General features: G+C 33.9%; 1 protein-coding gene across 2 annotated transcripts in view; it reads left to right on the forward strand.

Moving 5' to 3' along the window:
• The window catches only part of LOC125864743 (acyl-coenzyme A oxidase 4, peroxisomal-like), a 1,153,105-nt gene that overhangs the window by 406,838 nt on the left and 726,200 nt on the right, over positions 1-20,067 (forward strand). The gene's annotated exons all lie outside the window — the stretch shown is intronic.

The raw sequence follows: 20,067 nt of genomic DNA on the forward strand, positions 1-20,067 counted from the left end.
AGGATCAAACACTAGTATTGATATCACTGCTATTGTGATTGTTGTTATTTGGTTTGTAGCCGTTATTTTTAAGATATATTAATTTGTACTAGGTATTATTTGATAATGAAATGGACTGCATTTGCTTCAGAAATCTAAATAGCAACTTCATTCAAACACAAATTCATACAGAAAAACAAAGTCTTCCTAATAGCAACATAACACAAATTCATGTAGGCGCCATTCATGTACAAAAACAAAGTCTTCCTAGTAGCATAACCAAAACAATTGGGATCAAGTCATTAATCAAAATAAAGTAAGTTGGGATCAAGTCATTAAGCTAAACCAAGTGAAATCTAATGTGTGCCTTGAGTGCTTCTGTAACTCTCCTCCCGTAGTTGCCTTTGAGTAATTGCAGCTCTTCCCTTCCACCTTAGTCCATTGGGTTTGTAACCAAGATCAATATTGGTAGGAGTTGAACTTGACAATGTAGCACTATGTAATACCCTATTAGTATTTTCAAACTGAGAGAACAACAAAAATCTTAACTTAAAGATGAACTAATATCAATTAAAGCAATTTAATGTGTTTAAATGATAAAATACATATGCTCGCAGTTACACTGCCACCTGATCCAAATAAGAGACCATAACCAGCTGTCTTTGCTTTTTTTGGTCTTGGTTTCTTATATGCAAGAGTTGCACCACCTCTCAAAGCTGTGCTAGTCTTTCTTTTTTGGCCACCTGCACTAGAAGTTGATTGTTGAGCACTAATTAGACCTGTACTTGGACCTGCACTTGGAGTGCAACCTGCACTTGGACTTGCACTTGGACCTGCACACCTGCACTTGGACATGCACTTGGACCTGCACTTGGAGTGCAACCTGCATTTGGACCTGCATTTACACTTGACTGGCTTCCAGCAGTTGCAGCACTTGCAACACTTGTTCCAGCAGCAACATTTGAAGTTGCGGCACTTGTTCCAGCAGCAACATTTTTCTACAAACATATTTTAAAGTCAAAAGTATAACAAGAGTAAAATTCAGTAACAAAGAGACATCAAAGCACAACTTACCAGAGTTGGACATCCTTTCTTGTTATGTCCAAAAGTCTTACACACAGAACATTTCATTTTTCTTCCCTTCCTTGTAGCCTTTCCAAACTTCTTCTTAAGTGGCTCATCACTATCTTTTCTCCTATTTTTTCCTGGTCTTCCTGGCATAGCTGTAATTTCAGGTGGTTCAATGACTGGTCTATCACTTTTTGGCCACTTCTTCATGTTTGTCATAGGTTGAATAAACCTATTAAATGCTTTCAGGTATGTTTCCTTCTTATACCAGTGATCAACAAATGTATCAACAACCCAGTCCTTATAATGAATTGCTGTAAGTGCATGGCCACAAGGAATTCCCTTTAATTGCCATGACCTACAACTACACACCTTTTTTCTTAGGTCAACAACATGTTTATATGGTGGATCATGAATCTTAAAGCCAAGATCACCATTAAACTTTACCTCACAATTATCTACAATTTCAGCATTTTTTCTAAGAATATCCATAGCCATTGGTGCTACATCAGTAATCCATTTTTCTGAAAATTCTCTCATGTGATTCATTCTTTCCATAACTTTGACTCTTCTTTCCTCTAGCATAGTGATTATTGATTTGAACCTAGCACCTAAAATCCAACTGTTGAAGTCTCACACATATTGTTCTCAACCACATCACACTTGCTATGTTCTTTAAAGTATGTCGTACACCATGCTTCTTTGTTATACTTTAACAAAGATTCTATAATGCCTACTCCTAACTCACTCAAGTCATCAAGTTTGGACTGTAAAAATACCTCAAATGATGCCCTGGCAACCTGCCAGAATTTTCTTCTCCTTTCTTCACCCCTCCAGTCTTTCTTCCAGTTTGCCCATATATGCCTAGCACACCATCTAATTTCAGCATTTGGCAATACATCAATAAGTGCAAGATGAAGACCCTGTCAAACAAAGAACATTTGACATACAACAATGTTAAATATTAATTACTCCAAAAATGAAGAAATAAATTTAACAAATAATATAGTAATACCTTTTGCATATCACACATCATTGTTAGTCCTTTACCTTCTGTAAGCTCCAAATCATGTTTGATGCACTTGAGAAACCAAGACCATGTGTCCTTGGTTTCTTTATCAACTACTGCCCATGCTATAGGGTACATCTAATTATTTCCATCTTTGGAAATGCAAGATAATAATTCACCTTTACATACACTTTTAAGAAATGCACCATCTAAACCAATAATCCTTCTACACCCTTCTTTTCATCCAATTTTTAAGGAACCAAGACAAATATAGATGCTCATAAACACCTCTTTTCCTGGAATTGTGTTCTTGGATGTCCTAATAGATACAGTAGTTCCAGGATTTGTGGTCTTTAATTGCTCAGCATAATCATACAACCTAGCAAACTCCTCTCTGAAATCTCCCATATGTTCATTCATAACTCTCAGTTTTGCCTTTCTACAACTTGTCTTACTAACATACAAACCATATTGCTTTTGTATCAAAAACTGAATCTGATGTAGTTTGATGGTAGGCTCACTCATAATCCTCTCCTTGTAATGTTTACTAATCCAAATGGGGGTACACAGTTTGTTTCTTGTTCTTTTAAAACACTTATGGACAGGAAAATATGTTTTAACACTGAAATTTCCAGTGTTACCATCAATACTTCCAAGAATATGCCAAGGACAACCTTTTTTATTACACTTTGCCCTTATCCTTTCCTTCTCATTAGGTTTCAACTTAATATTAACACCCTTCTGAATAGAGTAAGTTTGCAGTGCCTCCCTGAACTCTATGTGATTCAAAAATACCATATACAGTTGAAATAAAACCTTTTTAGCAGTTGGATCAAAGTAGATCTTTGTACTTTCCTTCCTAGGTGCTAGATCTACCACTTCATCATTCTCAACAGGATCCCCTTCATCTTCACTAATGTCACTACCAGGATCTGAGCTATCAAAATAAGGGTCATCACCACCCAAATTGCCTTCAAATCTCCCCCTCTTCTCCTTATAAATGTCTTCAAAACCAGCATCTATACCTACAGGACCAGATGGTATCTCATCTAGATTTACTCTAGCAGTCTTTTCTTTAACTTGTTCTTGAATATTAGACTGCCTAGCTTGAAGCAACTCCTCATCCAAATCACTCAAATCATCAATATTTTCATCAATATCATAGAGTGAATCAGAATCAGAATGTTCTTCAACTCTAGGGGCAGGGGCTTGTTCTTCAACTAAAGGGGACTGCTCTTCAACTAAAAGGGGCTGATTTTGGTTTAAATCCCTATTTTCATTTTCATCAAATGGTTGAGATGAAGACACATCAGCCCTATCTATTTGTGGGGAGGATGACAGATCAGCCCTATTTTTGTGTGGGGAGGAGGACACATCAGCATTATCTTGTTGTGGAGATGAGGACACATCAGCATTAGTGCTAGGCAATACAAGTATCTCCTCTACAACTAAAGGTATACTAATGGGATGTACAACATATACATCAACAAAATCAGCACCCTTCAAACCATTCAGAAAGTTTAAAACATCAGAATCAGTATTTAACATGTAAAAAACACCCTTCTTGTTGACTCTACATCCAAATGTCTCAACATTTTCAACACCCAATTCCATTGCTATTTTATGAAATAACATAATATGCAACTCATCTACATCTATATTAATCTTTTCAACACTACTGATTCCATTGACATACCTTAAAGTAGGATTAGATACAAAACAGCCCCCATAGTGAAATTGAAGTGTCACTATAGTTAAAGCCATTACCTTACGATGCCTGTAAAGTTTTAAAAAAAAACTACAGTTAAACCATAAACTTACCATGATTATGACACAAAAATCCCTAATTTTTTGAAGGAAATAATGAATTGTTGTAACAGTTAAAGCCATTAACTTACCATGATTCTAATTGCTGTAATAATTCTCCACTAACACTATCAATACCCAAGACAATTGACCAGAAATAAAATATTAATTTTAGTCGAAATTGGGATTTTACGAATAAATCCTAGAATCTACTCGAATTCACGAAATATGCCATTGAAGTCACTCAAAGTCATACATCAACTAAGAAAGCATATTACAATAATATTACATCCAAACCAAAGTAAAATCCCCAAAAATTTTCAGAAAATCGAATGACAATCGATCCTAAAATCAAGCAGATACGCGCGAGAAAATGAAAAAGATCAGAACTAACGCAAAAGGCAAGAACTTACAACAAAAATCGGAGTGGAACTGAGCTTCTACTGAGCGAAGGTTTGGAGAATCACAGACGAACGTCGCGGAGAGGAGAAGAGAAGAGGAGAAGAGGAGAAGAGGAGAAGTGTAAAAGTCGCGAAGGTTTGAAAAATTTCGCCTGAGTTAGGACTATTCTTAGTTTAAGGTGAGTCATTTGCCACATGGAATATAATATCATACATGGATTATTTTTTTTTTCTTGTTGGCCAACGTGTACGTGTTTGTGCAACACGCTCCATACCACATCAAAAAAAGTGTTTAAAATGTTGGGTTTGGATGGGTTCAGGGGTCCAGATGATAAAAGGGTAAGTAGAAGAATTTACAATACAAACAGATACAAGTACAAGGGTCCACCAGACCATTCTTCCTTTAAATTGTTTTAACTCAGCCCACACGATTAAATCCTTTCCACTGACCAAAATAAATCCAACTTTGATTCCTCTGCTTAATTTTTCTCCGTGGGCGTTTTATACAACAAACATAGAAAATTATATATATCCTTTTTCACATCATACAACAATAAGATTAAGAACTAATACAAATTTTAACATTTAATCCAATATTTTTTTGTTAAGTACAGTCAACTTTCATCTTTAATCTCGATTTGATTAAAAAAAAGGTAGAATTTTTACAAACAATCTACACGTGCTCTGTTTTTCCGATTGGCTCAGACGGTGGAGAAGGTGACGTGAAGTTCAACAATGGAGATGGAGGATTCAAGTTGGTTTCTGGTGGTTATTGATGGAGAAACAGGGATGAGACGAGACTAAATTCGACGCAACTACTAGAAAACTTCTATATATCATAGATTATTTAATGTTGTTCGGAAATATATTTATTTGGTGGATCTGATTTGATTGTTCAAGGGTGGTGTTTCAGCTTTTCGATGGTGGTGAAGATCTGATGATTTAACAGTGGTTTAAGGTTTTTTTTTTTGGATGATCGGACCTATTTGGTGGTGGAGAGACGAAACAGATTGCCATCTCTAAACTTCTATGTTCTCTAGTATTCCTCTCCAAACTTCCAAATTAATCAATGGAAGCTCTGCAATATTCATTCCCCTAATATTCAACTCCATTAATTCATCTCATAAACCTATCATAANTCGATGGTGGTGAAGATCTGATGATTTAACAGTGGTTTAAGGTTTTTTTTTTTGGATGATCGGACCTATTTGGTGGTGGAGAGACGAAACAGATTGCCATCTCTAAACTTCTATGTTCTCTAGTATTCCTCTCCAAACTTCCAAATTAATCAATGGAAGCTCTGCAATATTCATTCCCCTAATATTCAACTCCATTAATTCATCTCATAAACCTATCATAAATCATAAATCAAAACTTATGATATCTCCTGCTCCGTCACACAAGACCCATAGACACTCAACGACGATAACAATAAGAACCTAATAGTTGAGTCTAGTTTAATTGAGCTTGGGGCCTGGTCAGTTGCTTTAACAAAATTGTGGGCAGTTAAAATTTAAATAATGTTTTAGATTTATTTAGGAGGAAATAAAATCCATGTAGGCGCCACATAGGTAATTTATGTGGGAATATGGAGATTTAACGGATGAAGGGTAAATATGGCTTCTAAGTTGGATGGCAAGGACAAATATATCAAAAAAGTATAACAAAGGTAAATATGACCCTTTTCTAAGAATATAAGGGCAAATATGACCCTTTTCCGTTTTAAAATTAAATGACCTATTTAAAACTATTGAAGATGAAGTCAAGAGAGATCTATCATGTGTTTGGTTAGGAGTTGTTTAAAGATGTTTTTATTGATACATTATTTTAAATTTTGTTAGGTACTGAATAGATGTCAAAATTTTGATAAATATACTTTTGGTAATGTGAAAATGTAATGTCAAAATTTAGTTCTATGTAATTTACTACGAAATTTTATATGAATACTAATATTTCTTTCAAGATTTTACTTTACTTTAATTTCTATAGAATGGCAACATATATATACATATATCATGAACTCGCCTAGCTGTAGATAGTATGTACTATGGCATAGTATTTCAGTACGTACATTGACCAATTTCACTTCCTAGCTAGTGCTTGTACCCTATAACATATATATCATGAAATGTTCAAGGGCATTCGAGAGATGTAATATAGTTTAACCAAATGTTTTATTTCTACTGATATTTTGATTTAATTGGTGAGAAAAGAAAAAAATAGTTTTTAATGTTTCATATGAAAAAGGTAGGAAGTTTTCCGTTATTTAGTGAAAATTTATTTTTTAATATACATTTTTTCAATGAGCTAATTCGGTGAAAAATAAATAGAAAATCATGTTTTATGACATAATTTTCTTTTAATTCACGAACTTTTGTTTCTAGTAATGTATTTTTGTAATAAAAATATATTGCGGACTGCGGTTTGAGTGAGAGTTGATTCTGATTATAAATTATGATAAACTACCTGAAGAAAGTAGGCATAACATTTTTGAATTCCATCCTAACATTGAAGAGGAACAAAATAAAGTTATGAAACCCCACAAAATTTTAAAAATAAATAAAAAAATGAACATATCATATTCAAAGTACCAACATGCATGTGACCTGCCGTTAAATGTTCTTATATATATATTGAATGCAATGTAGTATCACCCTATAAAGCTCTTTTTCGAAGGATAAATGTGTTTATTTGTTCAATTTTACATAAATTTAAATATTTATTTATACACATTCAAAATTAAAAGACATAAATATCAGTTAAAATCAAATTAAAAATACGTTTATACATTATGCCATAAAATAATGCTCCATTTTCTGACTAGATACCACATATCTTGAAAATCAACCAGTTCACAGTTTTAGGGGTAGACAGAGATCATGATTCATTTCTGTTTGATACATTATTGCAATATATATAGTATATATGTATGGGCAACTTTAAACGATTTATATAGAAAGGAAAAAAAAAAAGAAGGGCAAATCACGTGTATGCAAATGGATTCATCCGTTTTGATCCATTTTAAAATTGAAATATGATTGAACTATTCTACATAATAAATCATGAATTATTTGATCAATTGCACTTCTTTATTTATTTCAAAATTTCTCATATTAAACATTTAATTCCACATGTTAAAATTTCAGATCAATATTAATGAATAAAATCAAATTACTAGCGAACTTAATTTATTGATTAATTTTCTTTAAAACACTGCTTAACAACGTATTTCATGTGCCAGATTCATAATTAATCCATTTGTGCATTGGACACCATGAAAACTTATAAATTTCTTAAAATACGTATTACCAATAATATGAATTTTATTTTAAAAGATGATCTTATAGTTTATTTAGGATCTGCTAAGAAAGTCATGTGATAATTGAATAATGTAATTATTATTCTACTACTTACATAAATTAGTAATTACATAATAAAGTAATTATGACGATCTATTTATTATCATAACGTAAATATAATAATGCATATTGTTTGGTTGCACAATAATATAATTATACAGTAAATTAATTTTAAAATAAAATTTAACTATAGAAAAGTTAAAGTTAATATTAATAGATATTGAATTACATATTTAATACCCAAGTTATCATTCGGAGTTAAAAATAAATATTTTACTTCATTTTTTATCATCACTTTAGAGTTTGAGGAGACCATTTACCTCATACTCTATGATGTAAAACTATTTCATTTGTTAATATTTTCAACTAATTTTACTACTACATCAAAATAAGGCTTTATGAATTCACTACTCTTTCTTTACTATTGTCTCTCCTTTTGCTGACTGCCTCGGCAGAGCAATGTGATTCACAGGCCGGAGGCGCACTTTGTGCCTCGGGACTCTGTTGCAGCAAATTCGGCTGGTGTGGTGACACAAATGACTATTGTGGTCCTGGTGGAGGCCCCGGTCCCGGTCCTTCAGGGGACCTCGATGTACGTCATCTCAAATTCCATGTTTGATCTAATGCTTAATAATTGCAATGATGATGCTTGTGTTAAATTAGGTCTTGGGCCTAACTCACACCCCAAAAGTTAGCTCAAAGGGAGAAGGATTGTCCAAGCCTTATAAAGAGTCATCCATCTCATTAACTATCGATGTGAGACTTTTGTCATTCTTTAACATTCCACCTCACGCCCAGTGCTTAGCATCTGGTGCATGGGCAATTTTGATTTTTGGGAGCCCAACATCGGGTGAGATAGACCCTGCTCTGATAGCATGTTAAATTAGGTCTTAGGCCTAACTCACGCCCCAAAAGCTAGCTCAAAGAGAGGAGGATTATCCAAGCCTTATAAAGAGTCCACCCATTTCATTAACCACTGATGTGGGACTTTTGTCATTCTTTAACAGCTTGTCAAGGAAACAATGATTTTTATAATTATCATGCGTTTATCAATGCTGCTTGGTCTTTTCCTGGCTTCGACACCACGGGCGATGTCACTGCCCGTAAAAGTGAAATTGCGAACCTCCCATGAAACTACTGCAACGTCAATTTAAATTTGATAGATTCAATTTTTCAATTGAGATCTAAAAACTGTTCTCTAAAGAAGCAGTACCATGCGTATGATCAATCTGGTGTTGTAGGTCATCCGCCTATATATCAACAGGAGCATAATTAATTACTATCACAAAAATTTCAATAAATACTACGTAAAAGATCTCAATTAAAAATTGAATCTATCAAACTAAAATTGAAGTACCAGTAATTTGATGAGATGTTTGGGCAAAGAAAGCCGCAATTCCCTTTTACAGGCATTGATATCACCAGTGGTACCAAAGCGAGGAAAAGACCCTGCAGTATTGATGAATACCATTGTAACTATACAAAATTACCCTTTCCTTGGCAGGCATTATTATTGCGATGATTAAGCATCTGATCAAACATGGAATTTGAGATGACACCGTCGAGGTCTCCTGAAGGGCCGAGACCGGAGCCTCCAGGACACTAACTCTGGCAATTGCCAGGACCACAATAGTCATTTCTGTTACCACACCGCCGAATTTGCTGCAACAGAGTCCCGAGGCACAAAGTACGCCTCCGGCCTGTGAATCACATTACTCAACCGTGGCAGTCAGCAAAAGAAGAGAAAATAGTAAAGAAAGAGTAGGTGTGAATTCAGAAAGACTGATTTTGATGTAGTAGTAAAATTAGTTGATGGTAAACAAGTTGTAAAATGGAAGGTATTTATAGCTAAGGAGGAGGATGCCATGCATGATGGACACACTGGCTGAATTGTCTATTAGTGGTTGTGACAAATGTAAGATGTTGAATAAACAAAAGAGTAAATTTCTTAGATAAAATATAGCCAACAAATAATAAAATGAAATATAGTTAGTCACTGTTAATTACTAATGAGCCAACTCTGATTTAATCTTGGCTAAATAACCTTATTTTTACTTTTTTATTAGCCATAGTATACTTTTATATTATTAGCTACGATTTGACAGTTGTTAAATAACTAACTTTTTTATGTTTTTAATAACTAACAGTTAAGTAGTATATGTAACAGATAGTGTATAAGCATGTATGAATTAATGAATATATATATATATATATATATATATTGGTACAAAGAATTGTATATGTAGTCTATATGTAATATATTGTATTGTATAAATGTGTATAATCATGTATCAAATTATATAAACAATTATGCCATATATCAATATTTATTTGACTATCATCCATTCTCACCTTAATAAATAAAAAAATTAATGAAAAATAATAAAACGATTTAAATATTCATGTTTCCACAAAAAAGTGAAACAATTAGGAAAGTAACAAAAGTTTTCTTTTTTTTTTAAAAAAAAAAAAGAGCAAAAAAATAAATATAAACAACAGAAAGGTTGTTTTTTAATAACGTTATTTCACCACGGTTAAACCGTGACGAAATAGCGATCAACCTTGGCTAATGTATTAATTTACATTAAACATGACACTTTTATCCAAATTGGGCCATTTTGGGTAATTTTATAAAGTTGGGTCAGAAAAGTGATAAACAAATATTATGGGCTGTCACCTGGTGTAATTTTCCCAAGAGAAATTGAATTTGGGCCTCTTTGGACCAAAGTTCGTTGCTGCCTGGAAAATGGCCCATCTGCAATTTTCCTGATCTGCCAGGATTTATGGGCTTTTGGCCCATTCTTCAACCTGTATATGATCCCTTTTTACACCTGTATATCAGCGTATACCAGCTGCATATTAACCTCCTTTTGGCTCGTATATTATTTTGAACCGTATATTAGCTGCCCTTTCAACTTCAAAGATGCCGACTTAAAGAAGATGTTGAATGGAATCATACGAGGGAGATAATGCAAGGAAGTAGGTTAAAATTATTGATTAGCGTATATCATGAAGAATAAATACTTTAATTTAGCAACTTTAAACAAGGGACATGTATCATATCAAAAAAAGGATAACAATGACAAGAGATATATGATAATAACTAAAAGGAAAAGTTGATAAATTATGAGGGGGCAGGAAAGCATGTAAAGGGTAGATATCACAAAGCTTTCTCATAGTGAATTTGAATTATTTTTTTACGATCATAAGTAGCCCTTCAAGTAATTGAATCAAACCTTGGTACAATTGCAAGCAAATAATTTAACAAGATTTGCATTATATTAGAAGTTTACCTATCTTTTTAAAGGTTGAAATGTTTGCATATTTAAAAAGGTGACATTAATGCAATGGAGAAGTGCCACAAGGAGTCATCTTAGCTATATATATATAGCATAATTTACTCATGTTAGTATGAAATCATGAGTATTATCATATATTTCTATTTATTACTTACAATCTTTAAAGCTCTAGGTTAGTGACAACATTCATAAGTGGTTGGAGTTGTTTCTTTTTTAATAATCTTTATGGCAAATGCCTATATTGTCTCCTTAACTCGCCTTAGTTGCAATTACACTGGCAATCATGCTTTCTTGTCTTGATTTTTGACAGTTAAAGTTTAATTTGGGATACATATCTAGTGACATGATTATAACAATCTTGGCATTTTGGGTTCATAGTATTGATTAATTGGTATTTGTCATGAGTGAATAATATAACTTTTTACTTANGTTTAAAGAGGTAAATCATGAGTATTATCTTTCTATTTATTACTTACAATCTTACAAGCTTTTGGTTAGTGACAGCATTCATAAGTGCTTGGAGTTGTTTCTTTTTTACTAATCTTTATGGCATATGCCTATATTGTCTCCTTTACTATTCTTAGTTGCAATTACACTAGTAATCATGCTTTCTTGTCTTGATTTTTGACAGTTAAAGTTTAATTTGGGATACATATCTAGTGACATGATTATAACAATCTTGGCATTTTGGGTTCATAGTATTGATTAATTGGTATTTGTCATGGGTGGATAATATAACTTTTTACTTATATACGTGTTGAGATATGAGCTGATGATGAAGCAAGGAGAGTACACGTTAAAGCTGTTAGTGTTAATAAAGGGTAGATTAGTCTTTTCCAACTAATTAGTTATAACTAACTTTCTGTTAGTAGATTCTAGAAGTTAGTTACACAATGTAATAGGAATTAGCTATAAATACTAGTCTTACACTGATGTATTACTTAGTCTTTGAACTCAAACAATGAGAGTTTCTCTTCTTCAATGTTAGCTCCTTGTTAATGGAGTTTTTCTGTTAATTCTGCCTGTTTTCACTTACGTTCATGGTATCAGAGCTACCCACAACAATCTCTGTGGAAGGTGATCGGTGTTTGGATCAAATAATTGAGTATTCGATTCACAGATTCATCAGTTTTTCAGTAGAATTGCAGATCTAAGCTACCAATTTATCAGTTTTTCCAGTAGAATTGCAGATCTAAGCTAGGATCTGTTATTCAAATTGTATTGTTTGTCATTTGCTTCCGCGACTGTTGATTGATTGGAGCTTCAGAGAAATGGAAACTAATAGAGCAACTGTAGATCTGGATCAAACATTCAACAATGGCCAGAATGAGAGTACATCCACACCACTTCATGTTGCATATGGACAAGGTATTGATTACAATCATCCTCTCTTCCTTAGTCTGGCTGATATTAGTGGAGTTAGCATCATTTTCTTTCAATTGATTGGTGTTGAGAATTATACCTTATGGAATCGTTCCATTACACTAGCACTACTAGGAAGGAACAAGGTAGGGCTAGTAGATGGATTATGTATGAAAGAGATGTTTGGTGAAGAACTGTAGGGACAATGGGAAAGGGTTAATGCAATTGTACTTTCGTGGTTAATGAATTCAGTGTCAAAAAGTCTGCTCAGTGGTATTGCTTTTGCATCCAGTGCTTTTCAAGTCTGGAATGATTTAAAAGAGAGGTTTAACAGGATAGATGGATCTAGAACCTACAGTCTACATAAGGACATTGCCTCATTACATCAGGGTACTGATTCTGTGTCTGTGTACTACACGAAACTCAAAACACTATGGGATGAGTTTGAAGCTTTGGTTCCTGCTCCTTGCTGTAACTGTGACAAGTCTAAAGGATTTGTTGCTCATCTGAATAGGCAGAGATTATATCAATTTTTGATGGGGTTAAATGAGTCTTATCAAGAGGCAAATATTGATAATGAATCCCTTACCAACTACTAATCATGCATATGCTATGATAGTGGGGGATGAGTGCCAAAAGGCTGTGGTTTCAGTCACTAACAGCATGGGATTAAACTCAGTTGGAGGAGACTCTGTAGCTATGTTTTCTAAAACTGGTACTTCTTCAGGACCAAGTCAATGGTTCAAAAAGAATTCTATTCTGGTATGTGATTTCTGTCATTGTAAGGGTCACAACAAAGAATTTTGTTATAAGATTGTTGGATATCCACCAGACTTCAAGTCTAAAAGGAAGGTACAGGGGACTTCCTCAGACTCACACCATCAGTTAGCTCACTTCTTATTTGGTATGAATACCAATGTTCCTGTTCCAGGATGGGGAAGGAAATCTGATACTACTCAGGTTACTGATGAAGTGATAGAAAATTCCAAAGGGCACAAAGCAATGAGTCAAGCTGAGATGAAGGTCAAACAACTTCTTCAGGGCTGCATTTTTACAAAGGAACAATATGATCATATTCTCATAGGTTTCCAGAACAAAAATGAATCTACTTCTTCAGACTGTTATCCTGCACATGCTGCTCACACTGCAGGTAAAACTTTCTTTGTTTCTGAAAATAGTAATGTGTGGATTGTAGATACTGGTGCAACAAACCATATGGTATCTCAGTTGGATATGTTTATCAAAGGGTTTGTGATCAAGTTAGAGGTTCCTAAGAGTGTGTATTTGCCTAATGGAAACACTACACAGGTGACTCATGTTGGTTCTTGTGCTCTATCAGATAGAAGTATTATTTCCAATGTCTTCTATCTACCTGAATTCAAGTATAATCTGATGTCAGTTAGCAAACTAACAAAGGAACTTGGGTGCTCAGTCACTTTTTTCCCTAACTGTTGTGTTTTCCAGGAACTTTACAGTGGAAAGGTGAAGGAGATTGGTGAAGAAGAAGGATGTCTGTATACTCAAAGAAAATTTTGTGAAAAGGAGGGATGTTGGTTCACTGATAAGAAAGATTTTGCATTGTCAGTTGCTCAAACTGCCTCAGAGTTGGAGCTGTGGCATCAAAGACTAGGACATGTGTCCTCAGGAGTTCTTGCTAGGATGTTTGATATGAATAATCAAAGTATGAGTAGAGTGTCTAAGTGTCTAGTTTGTCCCTATGCTAAACAGACAAGGCTTACTTTTCCTTCTAGTAGCATTAAAAGTTCAAACAGTTTTGATTTGATTCATGTTGACCTCTGGGGTCCTTATAGCACACCTACTTTTGATGGAAATAAATACTTTCTAACGATAGTTGATGACTTCTCAAGGATGTCCTGGATTTTTCTATTAAAGCATAAATATGATGTGAGCATGTCTATACAACTGTTTCTAAAGTTTGTTAAGAATCAGTTTGCTAAAACCATCAAAGTGATACAGACTGATAATGGTACTGAATTTGTGAATTATGTGTGTGAGACTATGCTTAAGGAGATGGGTGTTATTCATCAGAGATCATGTCCCTACACCCCTCAGCAGAATGGAGTGGCTGAACGAAAGCACAACCATCTACTTGAGGTTACAAGGGCCTTAGGGTTTCAGGCAAAAATTCCCTTACAGTTTTGGGGACATTGTGTGCTAGCTGCATCACATATTATTAATAGACTACCTAGTAGTGTGCTTAACTTTCAAACTCCCTATGAGAAGCTATATGGTCGAAAACCAGACTTATCACACTTCAGAACTATTGGTTGCTTATGTTTTGCAAAGGTTCTTCCTGCACATGATAAGATGATGCCCAGGTCTAGAACTGCAGCTCATATGGGATATTCAGAAATACAGAAGGGGTACATTCTATTTGACATTGCTACTAGATCATTCTTTGTCAGTAGAGATGTCATATTTAGGGAAGATGTGTTCCCTTTTTCACATACAGACATCACTGATAGCCAACCAGTCTTTGTAGACAATTTGTAGGCTTCAGATTTTATCCTTCACTCCACTCCTCCTCAGGCTCCTGTTACACCTAATTGTAATGAAGATACAGTTACAACAACTTCTCCTTATTCAGAACCTGAGTTAGAGGTACCTGATCCCTTGACCACTTCTCAGGCTACTGACATCATGGAGGAAACAGTCCAAGAAGTTCCTGTGCAGGTTGTACCAGTTGATACTAGAAAATCCTCAAGAACTACACACAAACCTCTATGGATGAAGGATTTCGTTTCTCTCAACATAAATAAGGATGTGAAGTATCCCTTATGCAACTACATGAGCTATAGTCATCTCTCTCCTTCCTATCAATGTTATATAGCTGCTACCTCCTCTCTGAAAGAACCTTGTACCTACTCAGATGCAGTTAAGGATCCTAGATGGGTTGATGCTATGCAAACTGAGATTCAAGCCTTAGAAGACAACAACACTTGGGAGATCACAGATTTACCCCAAGGGAAGAAGCCTATAGGCTGCAGGTGGATATATAAGATTAAGTACAAAGCTACAGGGGAAGTTGAGAGGTTTAAAGCCAGGTTGGTAGCTAAGGGGTATAGCCAACAAGAGGGTATTGATTACAAGGAAACTTTCTCACCAGTTGTTAAGATGGTGACTGTGAGATCTATTGTTTCTCTTGCATCTTCAAGGCACTGGCATATTCATCAGATGGATGTTTTTAATGCTTTCTTGCAGGGAGATCTAGAGGATGAAATTTATATGCAGCTTCCTCAAGGTTTTGTCAGTCAAGGGGAGAAGGTGTGTAGACTGACCAAGTCACTGTATGGGCTCAAGCAAGCTCCAAGGCAGTGGAATCACAAGTTGACTGAAGCTCTTGTTGCTCTTAAGTTCAAACAAAGCCAATATGATTACTCATTATTCATCAACAAGTCAGAAGCTGGAATTTGTATTGTGCTAGTCTATGTGGATGATATGTTAATTACTAGCAGCAGTCTTGAATTAATAGAAGAGACTAAACAGGCACTACAAAAGGCTTTCAAGATGAAGGACCTAGGTGAACTAAAGTATTTCCTAGGTATTGAGTTTAGTAGATCAGCAGATGGTATACTGATGCATCAAAGGAAGTATGCTCTGGAGCTTATAACTGAGGTTGGTATGACAGCAGCCAAGCCTGCAGGAACCCCTATTGATGTCAATGTTAAGTTAACATCAATACAGTATGATGAGCAGGTAAAGCTGAGAGATAATTCTGAGGACCCATTGGCAGATCAGACAATGTACCAGAAACTAATTGGAAAGTTGTTATATCTTAACATGACAAGGCCAGACATATCCTTTAGCACACAGACTTTGAGTCAATTTCTACAGCAACCAAAGAAGTCACATATGGATGCTGCATTGAGAGTGGTGAGATACTTAAAAAAGGAACCTGGTCAAGGTCTATTGCTGGCTAGTTCCTCAAATGAACTAGTCACTGCATTTTGTGATGCTGATTGGGCTTCATGTCCACTTACTAGAAGATCAGTTACATGGTACATGGTCAAGATAGGCAAGTCATTGGTGTCATGGAAAGCAAAGAAGCAGACCACAGTGTCCAAAAGTTCAGCTGAAGCTGAATACAGGAGCCTAGCATCTACAGTCTCAGAGTTGGTGTGGTTACTTGGAATGTTGAAAGAAGTAGGAGCTGATATTAAGCTGCCAGTGCAAGTATATAGTGACAGTAAAGCTGCCATACAAATTGCTGCAAATCCAGTGTATCACAAGAGGACAAAGCATATAGAGATAGACTGCCATTTCATAAGGGAAAGACTACAACAAGGCTTGATCAAAATAGACTATCTACCTACACAAGAGCAACCAACAAACATTTTGACAAAAGGATTGTCCAGGATACAACATGAACATCTAGTATCCAAGCTAGGTGTGTTGAACATCTTTACACCTCCTAGCTTGAAGGGGAGTGTTGAGATATGAGCTGATGATGAAGCAATGAGAGTACAAGTTAAAGCTGTTAGTGTTAATAAAGGGCAGATTAGTCTTTTCCAACTAATTAGTTATAACTAACTTTCTGTTAGTAGATTCTAAAAGTTAGTTACACAATGTAATAGGAATTAGCTATAAATACTAGTCTTACACTGATGTATATTACTTAGTCTTTGAACTCAAACAATGAGAGTTTCTCTTCTTCAATGTTAGCTCCTTGTTAATGGGGTTTTTCTGTTAATTCTGCCTGTTTTCACTTACGTTCAATACGCAGCATTATTTTTTAGTGAAAAGATGTTTGTCTGACTATATCTTTAGTGCACTACAGCTCCGCCCTGATAAATAGAGAATTATATATATATTTTTTTCCATAACTTCTATTAAGTTTAATCACACATATTCAACCTTTAATCTACACAACTTTGTCAATTCAGAATAAATCACATTCATACATACTTTTTTGAAATGATCTATCACGATTCGAGTCTATATCATTGCTGACACTCAAAATTATTGCTAATCCGAGTGAACCTTTGATTTGACATAGTTAAAGACTGAATATTGATTAATGCAAAAGTTTTAAAAAGATGAGCATGTAATGAATAACTTAGAAAACAACTTAATACCTTTATAAAATAATAATAATATGAAATCCGTATAATATGCATATGTTTATGAAATAATGGAGAAAATTATATATAACTCAACAGACTCGGCTATAAAGCCTCTAACATATTCAATATAGGTTATTGGGACAAGACCACAATATTTTTACTAATGACATAAACAAACTATTAATTCTCAATATAAATTGGAACCCTCTGAAGCAAAGAGGTCTCATCAAGCTGGATGTAGGTGATCCTAATGATGTGTTTGTTGTCGATCCCGATCAATATTTGAATCTGCATTATAAAATGATGCAATACCGAATGATGTCAGTATATGAAATGTATGATATGTAAAATAACGGAATGAAATAACTAGCTAAAACTATACATACTGAGCTAAATGAATAACATTGATGTTAGACTGAAATAAAGTCAACTAAATAGTATGAAATAAGATTTTCAACGGAAGAGTTGGGACATTTTGAAACTGAATTATTGGAATATGACATCTGAATATATGATTTAGGAATGAAAAACATAAGCTAGTATGCAAAAGTTGTTTTAAAACACTTTCATCAGTTGATAAAGTAAAAGTGCCTCTACGACTTAAGCTGAAAGCATGTCTAATATTGTAGATAAAAAAAATCATCATATCTATGACTATATACGTAATCATATTTGTTCGAACTATAAACATATACAAATATAATAGTCAAGTGGGGAGTTTTTTATAACTGACATTCATCATGTGAGCTCGTGATGCACCAAATTACCATCCCAGTTAGGAAAGATTGTCTTATACCTTGTCGGGGTATAGAACCTATCTATCTAATGTTGATCGACCAATTGAGCCTCTTGAGCTAAAGGAGTTGACCGATAAAGTAGTATACTCAAATTCTACGATAGCACGAACCTATGAGACTTGAATTGTCTAAACCCACGTCCTCTCAGTGCTTAATAATCATATAAAAATAATCTATATTTACTCATTATAGATCAAAATTGTATCTGAAATCATATTGTGAGCCTTTGTTCAAAATCTGTAAAAATTGTATTGCTAGTGAGACTATACTCACAACTATCTGAAACCTACTGATGTTATGAGTTTTCATAATAAAAGACAATTCACTTCTAAAAATCATATTTATCTGCAATGAAAAGTTGTAACTTTCATAATAAACCTTTTAAATGACTAAACTTTCTTTGAAACATAATTTCTAAAATAGGTATAAATAAATTTTATGAAAATATTCTTTCTTAAACTCTATCATGAAATAATGCACTTGAAGTTTGTAAGAAATTTACTTTCGTGAAATACTTTTTGAAAATCTTGAACTTACCTCTTTCATGAGAATAATGCATATAAAAAACTATGACAAGATTTTTAATTAACTTTGATTAAAAAGGGGTCCATGTGATAATAACTAATAAGCATGAACCATGAATCAATGATCATTATTGATATGAAGTACCATATATATATATGTAGTTTTGATGATACAATTAACAACAACAATAGGAGATAGAGTAAAAACCCTAGGTTTAATCTTACTAACTGAAATTGTAGATCTAGGACATAAGGAAGAACTGAGTCACTATGATAGACTTACATACCTTAAATACTCCGCAAATCTTAAGGAAGAACTCTAACTTAGTAAAAAACGGTCAAGAAATCATTTTCTGTCATTTTCCAGCCAGAGAAGTAGAAGGGGTGGGGTCTGGAAACCCATTAGAGTTTGTGTGAGTGAGAGAGTTCAGTTGTACTTTGGTACTTGGAAAGTAGAAAGATTTATATACTGATTACTGTTAATTTGAAAAAAAAGAAGAAAGGAAGATAGAGTATTTTGAAAATATCTCAAACTAAATAATTAATGAATGATGCTTTTATCTACTAGGATATTTGAAATTTACTGGGTGTTGGATATAAATAATGTGATATTTCTAAAAAGAATACTAATAATTTAAGTCATGTAATATGTAAAACTAGGAACTAAATCCTTATGTATTATTAATACAATTGAATGAAGATATTAATTATATATCCTATAATATCATGTAGGTTCAAAATTCCTACCAAATACAGTAAACAATATCATACATAATACATGAATTATTTTTCCTAATTTTCTCTACCAAATAATCTATAACTAAGTTATAAATTATAATTAGGCAAATTAAAGCCAATAATAATCATTATGATTCAAACTATAACTTATTAATATAAGTTGCTCAAGACAAAAGTCTCATTTATTAAAATATTAACTTTTTGCGAATGGTACATTATCGAGCTTGTAAAGAACTAGTAGGGAAAAAAAGAATGGTCTCACACATATGAAAATCAATCAAAAGAGAGAAAAACAATTTTAGGATTGCGATGAAAGTGCAAAGTAGCTAGCTAGTTTTGTTTCTTTTTAGAAGAATCCACATAGAATATATACGTATCAATCAACCTATTTATCATCAATTAATTACTTTCCCTCTCTAGATCGGTCCCCAAATTTCACAATTAACACATCTTGGATATGGTTTGTATAATGGCAGAGTCAGAATTTTAATTAAGGAATATCAAATATCAATATCAATATGTAATAAATATACAAATTTTTTTTTTTTACCTAAACATACAATATAATTATCTCACAAAACGATGCTAGTTGACACTCCTTGTTGGAGATAAAAGGCTGCATTCACACAAAAAGGGAACCA

The sequence above is a fragment of the Solanum stenotomum genome, chromosome 5 (genome assembly GCF_019186545.1).
Source record: "Solanum stenotomum isolate F172 chromosome 5, ASM1918654v1, whole genome shotgun sequence".
NCBI classification, from domain to species: Eukaryota; Viridiplantae; Streptophyta; class Magnoliopsida; order Solanales; family Solanaceae; genus Solanum; species Solanum stenotomum.